Raw genomic sequence first — 13,798 nt, 5'->3', positions numbered from 1 at the left:
GTCTCCGTCTTCTTCCGTCGTCGCTTCCATGCTTCCCTCGCGGATGTTGTAGTTGTTCCTTGTCGCTTGCACTCCTCCTCGTCGTCCGTAGTGTTCCGACAATACCTATGCATGCACACGAGAGGGGTGTCAGGTAGTATACCATCCTCGAAGGGGTTAGGTGAGCATGTGTAAAGTAGATGATTCACCTTTATGTATGTGAAGTAGATGTCGCACGTGTCACTTGCCAAACAGACTCTTGACATGGTGATGTCCATAGGATGCTCTGCATCATGTGGGAAGCATGCTTGCCTCATATTGAATTTGCTTATAATCGTTCACTGCATTCTACTACTATGATGTGCCCTTTTGAAATTGTTCATGGTTTCCTACCTCGTGCACCTATTGATTTGTTGCCTCTTCCATCTTTGGAGAAGGTTAATTTTGATGCTAAAGAACATGCTGAATTGATTTTAAAAATGCATGAGTTAACTAAGGAAAACATTGAGCGTATGAATGCTAAATATAAACTTGCTGGAGATAAGGGTAGAAAACATGTTGTGTTTGCACCTGGAGATCTTTTTTGGTTACATTTGCGTAAGGATAGATTTCCTAATTTGCACAAATCAAAGCTTGGAATATGATGCATGAGTTAAGCCAATTGAATTATCAGGTACTTCCATTTCTTGGTAACGATTCTAATGTTCATGAGAATATGATGCTGCCTAAATTGGATACATTTGTTTTGGTTACAAATGAAGGGCCTAGCTTGGAATAGAAAGATGAACCTTGGAGCAAGTTCAAGCATGGAGATGATGGCGTGCGCAAGGGGAACAAGAACGGAGTTACAAGTGATGATTCCAGGACATTGAAGCCACCATAATGACTGCATGAAGCCTTGGACGAAATATACAAGATGCCAGTTCATAAATTTCGTCCAGAGGCTATCCTAGGTGCTGCATCACCTTATTTTTGGGCCAGGCCCATGTAATTTCGAAATACTTGATTATAGGTTATTTTTAGAGTCCGTGTGTGTGGGGAAACAGGATTTAGGGTTGGTTTCGGACACCTCTTCCAAGGGCCATGAAATTACAGCCCTTAGGGCATCGTTTGGACTTTGGGTTTTGTTTAGATTAAAGTTCGCCATAGCTGCAACTTTGCGTACTTCGTTTGTGTTCAACGATCAGACAAAGGCGTCACAGAACCCCACCTTGATCAATAAAGCTTTCCTCTTATATTCGCAATATCCAGATTGCAATCTTAGTTTCTTGCTTGTTCTTCATTTGCCTGCAGGAAACTGACCTTCGTGGTCAGGTTGATCATGCTCCGGCGTGGTCAATAACCTCTCGGAGTTGGTTTAGCGATTGCTAAGGCGCGACGTCCTCGCACGTTCGTAGTCGAATCATCAAAGTCGACTTCCCCCAAAACGATAGCCACCATCTCATCGATAGACAGGACACCGTTGCCTCTATCACTTGATGTTCTTCTTGATGAGCACGTGAAGTAGAGCGGAGAGTGTGCGGTTGGTCACCTCCGTTTGACTGTCGGTTTGTGGATGGTACGCCGCGGAGAAGAGTAGCTTGATTCCGAGCTTGGCGCATAAGGTCTTCGAAAAGTAGCTTAGGAACTTGATGTCATGGTCTGAGACAATCATCTTTGGCACTCCATGTAGACATAATATTTCCCTACAAAAGAGATTGGCAACATGTGAAGCATCGTCTATCTTGTTGCAAGGAATGAAATGTGCCATCTTAGAAAATCGGTCCACAACAACAAATATCGAATCCTTTCTGTCGGTGTCAAAACCGGCGGATCTCGGGTAGGGGGTCCCGAACTGTGCGTCTAAGGAGGATGGTAACAGGAGGCAGGGGACATAATGTTTTACCCAGGTTCGGGCCCTCTTGATGGAGGTAAAACCCTACGTCCTGCTTGATTAATATTGATGATATGGGTAGTACAAGAGTAGATCTACGACGAGATCGGAGAGGCTAAACCCTAGAAGCTAGCCTATGGTATGATTGTATGTTGTAGTTGTTGTGTCCTACGGACTAAAACCCTCCTGTTTATATAGACACCAGAGAGGGTTAGGATTACACAAGGTCGGTTACAAAGGAGGAGATATCCATATCCGTATTGCCTAGCTTGCCTTCCACGCCAAGTAGAGTCCCATCCGGACACGAGACGAAGTCTTCAATCTTGTATCTTCATAGTCTAACAGTCCGGCCAATGGAGATAGTCCGGCTGTCCGGACACCCCCTAATCCAGGACTCCCACAGTAGCCCCTGAACCAGGCTTTCAATGACGATGAGTCCGGCGCGAAGTATTGTCTTCGGCATTGCAAGGCGGGTTCCTCCTCCGAATATACCACGGAAGAATTTGAATATAAGGATAGTGTCTGACCCTGCAAAATAAGTTCCACATACCACCGTAGAGAGAATAATATTTTCACAAATCCAATTTGCTGACTTGTTTTGGCAACATGACATTAAGCCATGGCCCGGTGATTATTCGAACCGTTTCCTTTAACTAGCCCCACACATAATGCGAGGCAGTTTTTTGACATGTCTTGTCAAAGGAAAGATCGTGTCCCCTTATCACGGGATTCTCATCAATACGGGCGTGGGTAACCCAACGCTGTCTAGGACTCCTAGATTATAGGCAAGTCCCAAATGGCTACGGAGAGGACGATTGATATTCACCCTCTTTATAAAGGGACAAGGCTTTTACTTTTTTATCTCCCGTGCTTAATCGAATCCTTCCCCCGCCTTGAGTTCTAACACCAAAAGCCCAGGTCAGGTGCTCCAGACCTTCAATCATGTCCGGATCTAGCCTTCAAGGCCGATGGATGCCTTCCTCAGTTACGAAAGAAGACATCAAGAAGTTGAGGGAGGCCAGATACCTGACCGCCGAGGTTTCACATCGGCTGCCTGCTCGAGGGCAGGTCGTCCCAACTCCTGAACCCAACGAAGACGTCGTGTTCATCTCCCACTTCCTCCGAGGTCTAGGCCTCACTCTGGATCCCTTCGTTAGGGGGTTGATGTTTTATTACGGGCTAGATTTCCACGATCTAGCCCCGGACTCCTTTCTCCACATCTCGACATTCATTGTCGTGTGTGAGGCCTTCCTCCGCATTACCCCTCACTTCGGCCTGTGGCTCAAGACCTTTGACGTGAAGCCGAAGATGGTCGAGGGGCAGTATGCAGTGTGTGTAGGCGCATTAATAAGCAAGATAGCAGGAGCTCCGTGGCCCAAAGGTTCCTTTCTAGAGGTGTCCGGATTATGGCAACAGGAGTGGTTTTACATCAGAGCTCCCCGAAGTGCCAAGTGGGTGGCTGTCCCTACTTTCCGCTCAGGCCCTCCACCACAACTGATGTCATGGATTAGCAGAGGGCTGAGCTGGGGTCCTGCCAAGGACGTGCCTGTACTGCAAAGCCGCATCCAAAATCTCTTCGAATGAGATTTCAGTTTGATTATGGTGGAGCAAGTCATGCTGGTTCGTCGAGTCCAGCCTTGCAAACGCCGGCCCCTCCGCATGTGGGAGTTCAACCCAGAAGGGCCACGTACTATTCAGAATTTCCTCAGCCTGACGCACGAGGAGATGTACAAATCATTCTTCGGACCCCAAATAGAGTGTCCGGATAATACCGAGGACATGGGCCTGAGCAGCAACCGTACCGCCGACCAAGTAAGTAATCCTTTAGCCGGACACACCTTCTTTTATTTACCACGACGTCATTCTGAGAAATTGCTCTTTGACCAGGACTGGATAACAAAGGCGAAGATGATTCCGTGTTCGTCCCCCCTTCCTGAGGGTTTGGAAAATCCGGTGTTGGAAAAGATGCTCGAGCTAGCACCTTTCCCGGAGCCCTCAAAGGAAGACAAAGGGGGGAATAATGATGGCGAAAGGAGGCCTCCATCACTACCTATTCCGACCGAGGGAATGAGCGCCTCCGTGAGGGAGGATAATCGAGGGGAGGAATTGGACATTCTCTCACCCCGGGGAAGGAAGAGGACTACCTCTGAAGATCCGGAAACCAAGGTTTCCAAGCGGGAGAAGAAATCTCCACCAGAGGGTCCTGCCTTGGAGGGTGCTCTTGCCGCACAAAGTCCGCGCGGGGATCAGCCCTCCAACGAGCTGTAAGTAATCAAAGAGTACTTTAATAGTGGAGATATACTACCTTACCTCTGAGGAAAATAACCGAAGTATTTATTGCAGTTCGGATCTTAGCCCTTCTCAGCAGAGCTCGTCCTCGGGGGATCTTCTTCCAGAGATGATGGAGAGCGAAACGCCTCCCCCGGACTCCTCCGCTCAAGAAGCGGGCGACCTTGAAGTGTCATCACGGAGGGCCTCTCCGGATCCGGTGAGGCCAGAAGATAATCCTATAGTTACCCGAAGTCCCCAGCGTCCGGCTCTCGAAGAACGCAAATAGAAGAGTCCGACACCGTCTGGTATGCGGTCGGATGTACTGAGAGAGCTGTTGGAGCGAGCGGCCATCTCAGAAGAACACCATACATTGATGGGTACGGTGATGGAAAGGATCTCGTCCACCGAAAGCGGGTTGCATGATGACTTTATGAGTCTACTGACGGGCTTTGAGGTACGTAAAATGATGTACATTTGTGATGGTACCGCACATTTTTAGGTGTGTCCTATGTAGATAGTAGCCCTTGAGACTCTGGTTGCCGCCGAGAACGACGGCAAACAGAGGATCGTAGTCCCAGGCAATAACCATACCGCTTTGATGTGTAGGTAGCGGGAGCTCCGGTGGCTAGCCGGACTCATGAGTTTGCCGAACTGAAGCGGCAACTAGATGCAGCGGATGCCGAGATCGAGCTTGTTAACAAGAGGCTTGACGAGGCACAGGGTAAGTGTTATTTTCTGGTGAATGCCACATAGTAAGAGCAGCACGATGCCAGTATCTTTAATATGTTGTGACTGCAGATGGAGCTGCCACCATGGAAACCCTGCGGGCGGAACTTGCCCGAGCCAAAGAACAAGCAAGAACTAGTAATGCGGCTGCTTTGAAGGCGGCTGAAGAGTTGAAAGCCAAGAAGGCCGCGCATTGAGAGAGCAAAGAGAAGATGGCCAAGATGGCCGTAGAATTAAAAGACACTACCGACCGTTGCCAGTTCCTTGAAAAAGAGAACCGATTGAAGGCAGCGGACCTTGAAAAGTCCACGATGGCGAACAAAGACACCCGCTCTGCTATGAGAGCGAAGAAGGAGGAGCTGCGTGAAGCTGGGGATATTGCGGCTAGGAAGCCCTTCATGCTACGGAGAAAGTTCAGAGATCCACGGTATGCCCCTCTGGATCGGCTGTGGAGTTCGGCCGACGCATATATGTACTTGGCGGCGAGGGCCGCCGATGCGGCCAAATACTTCCAAGGTCAAACAAATCGTGAAGTGGACAAGCTATTCTGGTCGCAATTCAATGTTCTAGAGCATCCGCTTCCATCGACTGATCAGCTAGCCGAATGGGCCGAACTAAATAGGTTGTCCGGACTCGCCATGAGGTCTGTCGTGGATCAGCTGTGGCCGGAAAAGCCGAAGTCGAACAACTATTTCAGCTTAGTGCAGTAGTTCCTTGGTGCGGTGCCGCGCATCAATGCAATGAAGAGGTCGGCGTGCATAGAAGGCTCGCGGATGGCCCTCGCCCGTGTTAAAGCATACTGGGTGGAGATGGATGCTACCACTGTTGCGGCGCAGGGTTCGGACATAGGCCGAGTGGCTGCCGAGCACTATTTCGAAGAGGTTCTCGAGGGTGCTCATTTGATAGAGGTCCAGTGCTCGAAGCATATTATGTTTGAGTGACATGTATTCCCATTGTAAACACAATGTTTTTATGAAATTTATTAAGGCTGTGTTTATACTTTTGCCTGAAAGTAATATGATGCCTCCTGTGCGGCCGTTTATGTATACATGTGTATAACCTGAAAGATTGCTGTCGTCGGCTTCAGCCCCCACGCATATAATGCGGAGGTGTACGCAGAAGACGCGTGTTCACACTTAACCCAAACGTCTTGGTCCTATTAAGGAGGTGATAGCGCAGCGAACGAGGCAACTGGACTATAATGCTTTATAACTTTCACTTAGCCATAGGAGTTTGATGGTGGGGCCACTATATAGCCCCTGTTGGCTCCGCATTCTCCTGGATTCGGGGTGCATACGTGTCTGGCCGGGAAACGGCCCTTCGTTAAGGCGGAGGAATTCTAACATTCCGATAGGTCATCGAGTGGTTGACCAGTCTCACGCTATATCATGACAGTCAGTTTTCGGCTTTCTCTATTGAGGTGCTCGTCCGGATGACCCGGGGCACAATCGCAGTAGTTCTCCTAGTGCTACCTTAGCCGTTAGAGCGGAACGTAAGGTACCAAAACATAGGAGCCGGGCAAACCCAACATTTGACCAAAGACATGATTCGGAGCTAATGCATATAAGGCCAAACTCGCGATGCCGAACACTCTCTAAGGTATTCGGTCTTTATGGTATAAACCGGGCCTAAATAGTGCCCTTTGTAAGAAGCCCCCGGTGTCCAGGTACGTGCATTATTATGACGTGGCCACATGCCAAGATGCCAGCATCCTTCTCAATTGTACTGAGAATCCGAGGGATGTGTATCAACAAGAGACAGTATAAAATGTGGACATAGGGTCTTAATCTAAAAAGAATCCTTGGGGCGGGTCCCTGCTGCATGTCTGCGCCTGTGTCTCCATTGTGCCGTATCCTGGACGGGTGTAGCACGATGGTTATCTGTAAAAGAGAGAAACTTAGGTGAAAAGTTGTCGTGCAAAATGGTAGGTATAAAGAAACCAAGTATAATTCAAAGATGAGGAAAAATTTCCACTTGTCTGCGCGTGTTGAGCCCCTTGTGTTTATGAGGGGGGTGTGGCCATCAAACTTATACGAATTTCATATAGCTGCGTCGGACTCGTCTAACCGTGTCTGTGGTCTTGACGACCTATCGAGTATTTTAGCTGGTGAGGCCATTTTAGTGTGCGGCTGCCAAGGCAGTCGCACTCTCTTCGGCACGCAGGGATCGCTTAATATTTCCATACACTGTAATGATGCCACGTGGACAGGGCATCTTAAGCATAAGGGAAGCATAATGCGGTATTGCATTAAAGCGAGCGAAAGCTTCATGTCCAAGTAGTGCTTGATAGCCACTTTGGAACGGAGCAATGTGGAATGTTAAATTTTCGCTTCGGAAGTTATCGGGGAAGCCGAATATAACCTCTAGTAGCAGGGAGCCCGTGCAATGAGCCCCTGGTCCTGGAGTTACTCCTTTAAGGGTAGTATTGCTGAGGCAAATTTTCGTTGGGTCTATCCCCATTTTGCGGATTGTATCCTGGTATATCAGGTTTAAACTACTGCCACCGTCCATCAGGACTCGTGTAAAGTGGTATCCGTTAATTATTGGGTCTAATACCAGGGCAGCCCATCCTGCACGCCGGATACTTGCTGAGTAATCACGATGGTCGAAAGTGATCGGTTGAGACGACTAGTGGCAGGACTCCGCGGTGATAGGCCCTTGGGCATATTTTTCTGGGAGTGCCGCTTTGTTTCTCCCCTTGATCACGTGTAACACGTTTACTGTTTTGACTTCTGGTGGAAATTTTCTTTGTTCCCCAATGTCTTGCTTGAGAGGCTCATCCTCGTCTTCGCTTGGTGTATCCTCCCCCTTGTGTACGATGTTGAGCTTGTCGGACTGCTTGAAGACCCAACATTCTCTATGGGTATGATTAGCGGGTTTACCAAGGGTGCTATGGATCTGACATATTTGGTCCAGAATTTTGTTGAGGTTGGACAGTTCATCTCTGGTGCCTTTAGAGGGCGGCTTTTGCTGACTTGGCTGAGAGCTTTTGAATCCGGCGTTTACTGCCGTGCTCTTTGTGCTGTCTTCTTTATTCCGGCGTTTGTTATTGTTGTTGCGCCATGATTTCCCGTTTCCATCTCTAACTTCGGATGTACTGGGGTCGCTAGCAAAAGCGGGTCATGAGGCTTGTTAATGCTGCCATTGTTCTCGGCTTTTCTTGGCCGAGGTGTCTGGCAAGCCATTCGTCACGGACGCTATGCTTAAAAGCTGCCAAGGCTTCGGCGTCCGGACAGTCGACTATTTGGTTCTTTTTAGTAAGAAACCTGTTCCAAAGCTTTCGGGCTGACTCTCCGGGCTGTTGAGTTATATGACTCAAATCGTCCGCGTCCGGAGGTCGGACATAAGTCCCTTGAAAATTTGCCTAAAAAGTGCCTTCGAGCTCTTCTCAGCTTCCAATGGAGCTTTCGGGGAGGCTTTTAAGCTAGTGCCGAGCTGTCCCTTTGAGTTTGAGGGGTAAATACTTAATGGCGTGGAGATCATCTCCTCAAGCCATATGGATATGGAGGATATAGTCCTCAATCCAGACCCCAGGGTAAGTTGTTCCGTCATATGCCTCTATGTTTACGGGTTTGAATCCATCTGGAAATTCATGGTCCAGCACCTCGTCGGTGAAACATAGGGGGTGTGCGGCACCCCTGTATCTGGGTGGACCGTAGTGTTCGGATGTTTGTTGTGTTGCATCGCGTGCTGGAGCGCGGCTGCGTGGTCCATAGATGGATCTGGTTGCGCCGCCCTTTTGATGCGAGCCCTCGCGTGGATCGCGCATTAGCTTATGTGCGGCATTGCTTGCCGCTCTATTTTGGCCGTGAGGTCATCTATCCGGCCAGGTGGCCGTTTTAATTTTTGGTTGCAGGGGATCTAAGGCCTCCTCATCGAATTCAGGTAGCAACTTCCGCTTTGGGTAGCTCTTGGTGGGGTGATTACCGCCATACTTCGCTGCTGTGTTGAGTACTTTGCTCCATCTGATTTGGAGTGTGTCTTGCACAACCTTGAGCCTTTGATTCTGCTTTTTTAGACTCCTCACAGTGGCAACCAACCTTTGATGAGCATTTTGTTGCTCCGGGTGTCTGTCCGGTGTTATGTCATCCAGACTATTATCTTTGACAGAATCGGGTTGTTTGGTTTGATTCTCCGTGTTGCCGTGGTCCGGCAATGGTTTACCCTGCTCTAACACTGGGTCTGTATGATCGTTGTTTCTACGAAGGAGGGATTTGGGGCGGTGCTTACGGCTCCGCTTTGACTGCCTCTCGAGGGAACAACTCTTCGTTGCATACTTCCGTTCCTCATCGTCGTTTTCCTTTGGTGTGTCCACCATGTATACGTCATGTGGTGAAGTGGCTGTCCAGTGCCCTGTGGGCAATGGTTCCTTTTTGTCTCCCGCATCGTTGTCCATACCGTCGATTTCTTCGGAGTCGAAGTCAAGCATCTCGGTTAAGTCATCGATAGTGGCTACTAAGTGGGTGGTGGGTGGGCCGCGAATTTCTTCGTTGTCCGCATCCCAGTCCTGCTGGACATAGTTCGGCCAGGATCCTCCTGACAAGGAGAGAGACCATAATAAGTTTAGTATGTCGCCAAAAGGCGAGTGCTGAAAAATATCGGCGGAGGTAAACTCCATGATCGGCACCCAATCGGATTCGATAGGAACGGGCGCAGGCGGCTCGGAGTCCATGGCCGGAGAAGGATCCGGCAGTTTAACAACATGGCTCTCATGTAAGGTAAGGTCGATGTTTGGGTCGATCGCCGCTGAGGGTAAGGCCTCCGTGGCGGGGTCCATCCACCTGTCCACGGACGGCGCAATTGGCTCCGAATTGAGGGTCAGGGCGGCTGCCTATGCGATCTCCTGGACACTGTCCGATGGTAGAGCTAAATCGTACTCATCGTGACCGCATGACGCACAAGGCAGAGGCTCGAATCCGTCGAAGATCAAGTCTCCACGGACATCGGCCGTGTAGTTTAAGCTTCCAAACCTGACCTGGTAGCCAGGGGCGTAACTTTCAATCTGCTCCAGATGGCCAAGCGAATTGGACCGCAGTGCAAAGCCGCCGAAGACGAAGATTTGTCCGGGGAGAAAAGTCTCACCCTGGACTGCATCGCTATTGATGATAGTAGGAGCCATCAAGCCTAACGGCAACGACACAGAGGAACTCTCAATGAAAGCACCAATGTCGGTGTCAAAACCGGCGGATCTCGGGTAGGGGGTCCCGAACTGTGCATCTAAGGCGGATGGTAACAGGAGGCAGGGAACACAATGTTTTACCCAGGTTTGGGCCCTCTTTATGGAGGTAAAACCCTATGTTCTGCTTGATTAATATTGATGATATGGGTAGTACAAGAGTAGATCTACCACGAGATCGGAGAGGCTAAACCCTAGAAGCTAGCCTATGGTATGATTGTATGTTGTAGTTGTTGTGTCCTACGGACTAAAACCCTCCGGTTTATATAGACACCGGAGAGGGTTAGGGTTACACAAGGTCGGTTAAAAAGGAGGAGATATCCATATCCATATTGCCTAACTTGCCTTCCACGCCAAGTAGAGTCCCATCCAGACACGAGACGAAGTCTTCAATCTTGTATCTTCATAGTCTATTAGTCCGGCCAATGGAGATATTCCGGCTATCCGGAGACCCCCTAATCCAGGACTCCCACACTTTCCATTTCGAGTCCTAGGCAATCCAAGTACAAAATCCATGCTAATGTCTTCCCATGGTTGATATGGAATTGGGAGAGGCATGTAAAGGCCATGGGATTGTGCTTTAGACTTAGCTTTGCGACATGTAGAGCATCGGTTGGTGAAGCGGTTGACGTTGCGAAACATCTTGGGCCGATAGTAGTTCTTGGAGAGTGTGGCGAAAGTCTTGTCGCATCCAAAATGTGCCATTAGTCCTCCTCCATGATATTCCTGCAAAAGCAACAAACGAAGAGAAGACTCGTGGATGTAAAGGTTGTTAGCTAAGATATCCATTTTTGATGTAATAGCGTTCCCAAGAGGTATGTGCCAAACATTGGCATAAGGAATAGCAAAAGTAGAATCATGCTCATAAAAGTCTTTTATGTGCTCAAAGCCAATGGCATCCAATGCAAGTTGAGTAACAAGCATGCATATGCGGGAAAGAGCATCCGCCACAACATTTTCCTTAACTTTGATGTACTTGATGATATAAGTAAAAGACTTAATGAATTCACTCCATTTAGCATGATGCTTGTTCAACTTAGTTTGACCCTTAAGGTATTTAAGCGCTTGACGATCGATATGAATGATGAATTCATGAGGGCGAAGATAATGTTCCCATTCATGCAAAATTCACACTAAAGCATATAACTCTTTGTCATATATGGGGTAATTGAGTTGCGCTCCGGAAAGTTTCTCACTAAAGTAAGCTATGGGGTGCTTCTCTTGCGTTAACACACCTCCTATGCCATTACATCTAGCATCACAATGAATCTCAAAGGGTTTGTCAAAGTTGGGTAATGCAAGCACGGGAGCATGAGTAAGCAAATTCTTAAGCTCATTGAAAGGGGTGTCTTGGGATGGTCCCCAAACAAAAGGCACATTTTTCTTGCTCAAAGCATGCAAAGGTGAAGCAATGGTGCTAAAGTCCTTCACGAATCTATGGTAGAAACTGGCTAAACCAAGGAAGCTACGCACTTGTTGCAAATTGGCTGGTTGTGGCCAAGTTTTGACAGCATTGATCTTAGAGTCATCAACATGAACACCCTTAGAGGAAACAACAAACCCAAGAAAACGAGCTTATCAATGCCAAAAAGGCACTTTTCCATGTTAGCATAGAGACGCTCTTTTCGAAGAGTTTGCAAAACGGTTCGGACATGGGTGACATGATCTTTAAGAGATTTGCTATAAACAAGCATCAAAGTAGACCACAACAAACTCACCAATGTAAGGGCGAAAGACATGATTCATAAGACGCATGAAAGTACCCGGTGCTTCCGATAAACCCATAGGCATGACTAACCACTCATACAAACCAAACTTTGTTTTGAAAGCAGTTTTCCATTCATCACCCTCTTGTATGCGGATTTGATAGTAACCACTTTTAAGATCAATCCTGGAAAATATAGTGGCACCACTAAGTTCATCAAGCATATCATCAAGGCATGGAATGGGATACCTATAGCGAACAGTGATAGCGTTGATAGGTCTACAATCAGAACACATGCAAAAGCTACCGTCTTGTTTTGGCACAAGAATGACCGGAACGGCACAAGGACTCAAAATTTCACACACATGTCCATGGTCTATGAGATGCTTTACTTGCCTTTGTATTTCTTTGGTTTCTTTGGGGTTCACGCAGTAGGGAGCTTTGTTCGGAAGAGGTGCTCAGGGGATGAGGTCGATGCGGTGCTCGATTCCTCATAGTGGAGGTAGTCCCGGAGATAGCTCGTCGGGGAAAACATCTTGGAATTCCTGCAAAAGAGAAGACAACACTAAAGGTAGAGTGTGAGAGGTGTTAGCTTGTGGTGCGTCGTCCTTGCACAAAAGGATGTAGTGTATCACACTAGATGGGTTCTCACACACTTCTCTTATCTCATGTTTGGTGGCAAATAGAACTAGGTTCTGCTTTTCACTCATCGTGGATGCACTTGATTTGGGCTTGTGCCAGTCACTCTCTTTTTGGTGGCTCGCTCTCTCACTATTCTGTCCACGATGGGTGGCTTGCTTGTCGGTGATCACTTGGCTTGGATACATAGGGCGAAATACATACTCCTTTCCTTTCATCTTGAAGATGTAGTGGTTCGTTCGGCCGTTGTGGATGACACCTCTATCAAATTGCCATGGGCGTCCAAGAAGAAGGTGGCACGGTCATTGGAACAACATCACACTCCAAAGTGTCTTCGTAGGTGCCAATTTTGAAGGAGACTTGTACTCGATGCTCGACTTGGATAGTGTCGAAGTCGCTAAGCCATTGAACTTTGCAGGGATGTGGGTGCTTCTTCTTGGGCAATTGGAGCTTGGAGCAAAGTTCTTCACTTGATAAGTTATGACAACTCCCTCCATCAATGATGACCTTTACGGACCTTCCATTGATGTCGGCCTTAGTATGAAAGATGTGGCATCTTTGGTCTTCTTCTTGGTGATGTTGGAGAGTCAAGACCTTGGAGGCAACAAGGGCGGGACTTGAATCTTCATCACAATAGACTTGTTACGTGTCTTCTTCATTCACTTGTTGGTGTATGGCCACTTTCTCAAGGGCTTCCATTTCTCCTTCAATCATTGAGTCATAAGTACCATCGTCGTTGAGGATCATGGTCCGCTTGGTGGTGCACTCATAGGACTTGTAGCTTTGGCCTCCGCATGTGAAGCATTTGAAGGAACTCGTCTTGACGGTCTGATCGGTTGGGGTAGATGATGATGAAGCTCTTGGCTTGAAGTTGCTCATTGTAGAAAGATGACTTGGGGTTGATGAAGCTTTCTTGTAACTCGACTTGTCGACGTTGCTTGTAGAAGGCTCTGTTGACGAAGGCGGTGTTGGAGTCGTTGAAGCTTGGGTGTTGGGGATTTTCTGAATTAGGAACAAAATCAACAAAAACAAGGCTAGAAACACAACAGGGAGGCTCCGAAATTGTGATCAATGTGGCTCTGATACCAAGATGATGTAGGGTGTAACCCTATACGACCGATCTTTCACGAAAGGAGCGGATCCCAACTAAGAACGCGAAGAACACGGGGAAGAACAGAGAGAAATCACAAGGGGAAACACTCAAGAACAAGTCCAATCACACATCCACTAGACAATCAAACACACAAGATCCACAAGGTACATGAACAACAAAGGGAAAATACAAGGTAAGGTTCATCTCCATGAGGAGGTCTTGAAGGGGTCCACCCAAGAGGGGGGTCTTGAATCCAACGTGGATCTTCTTCGAAGAGGGGCCGCGGTCTCTCTCAAGGAGTAGATCCGTATGGATGAGCAAAGCTCTATCTCACAT

This window comes from Triticum aestivum, chromosome 2A, assembly GCF_018294505.1.
Source record: "Triticum aestivum cultivar Chinese Spring chromosome 2A, IWGSC CS RefSeq v2.1, whole genome shotgun sequence".
NCBI classification, from domain to species: domain Eukaryota; kingdom Viridiplantae; phylum Streptophyta; class Magnoliopsida; order Poales; family Poaceae; genus Triticum; species Triticum aestivum.
The sequence above is the reverse complement of the archived record's forward strand: the minus strand, read 5'-3'. Positions refer to the sequence as shown.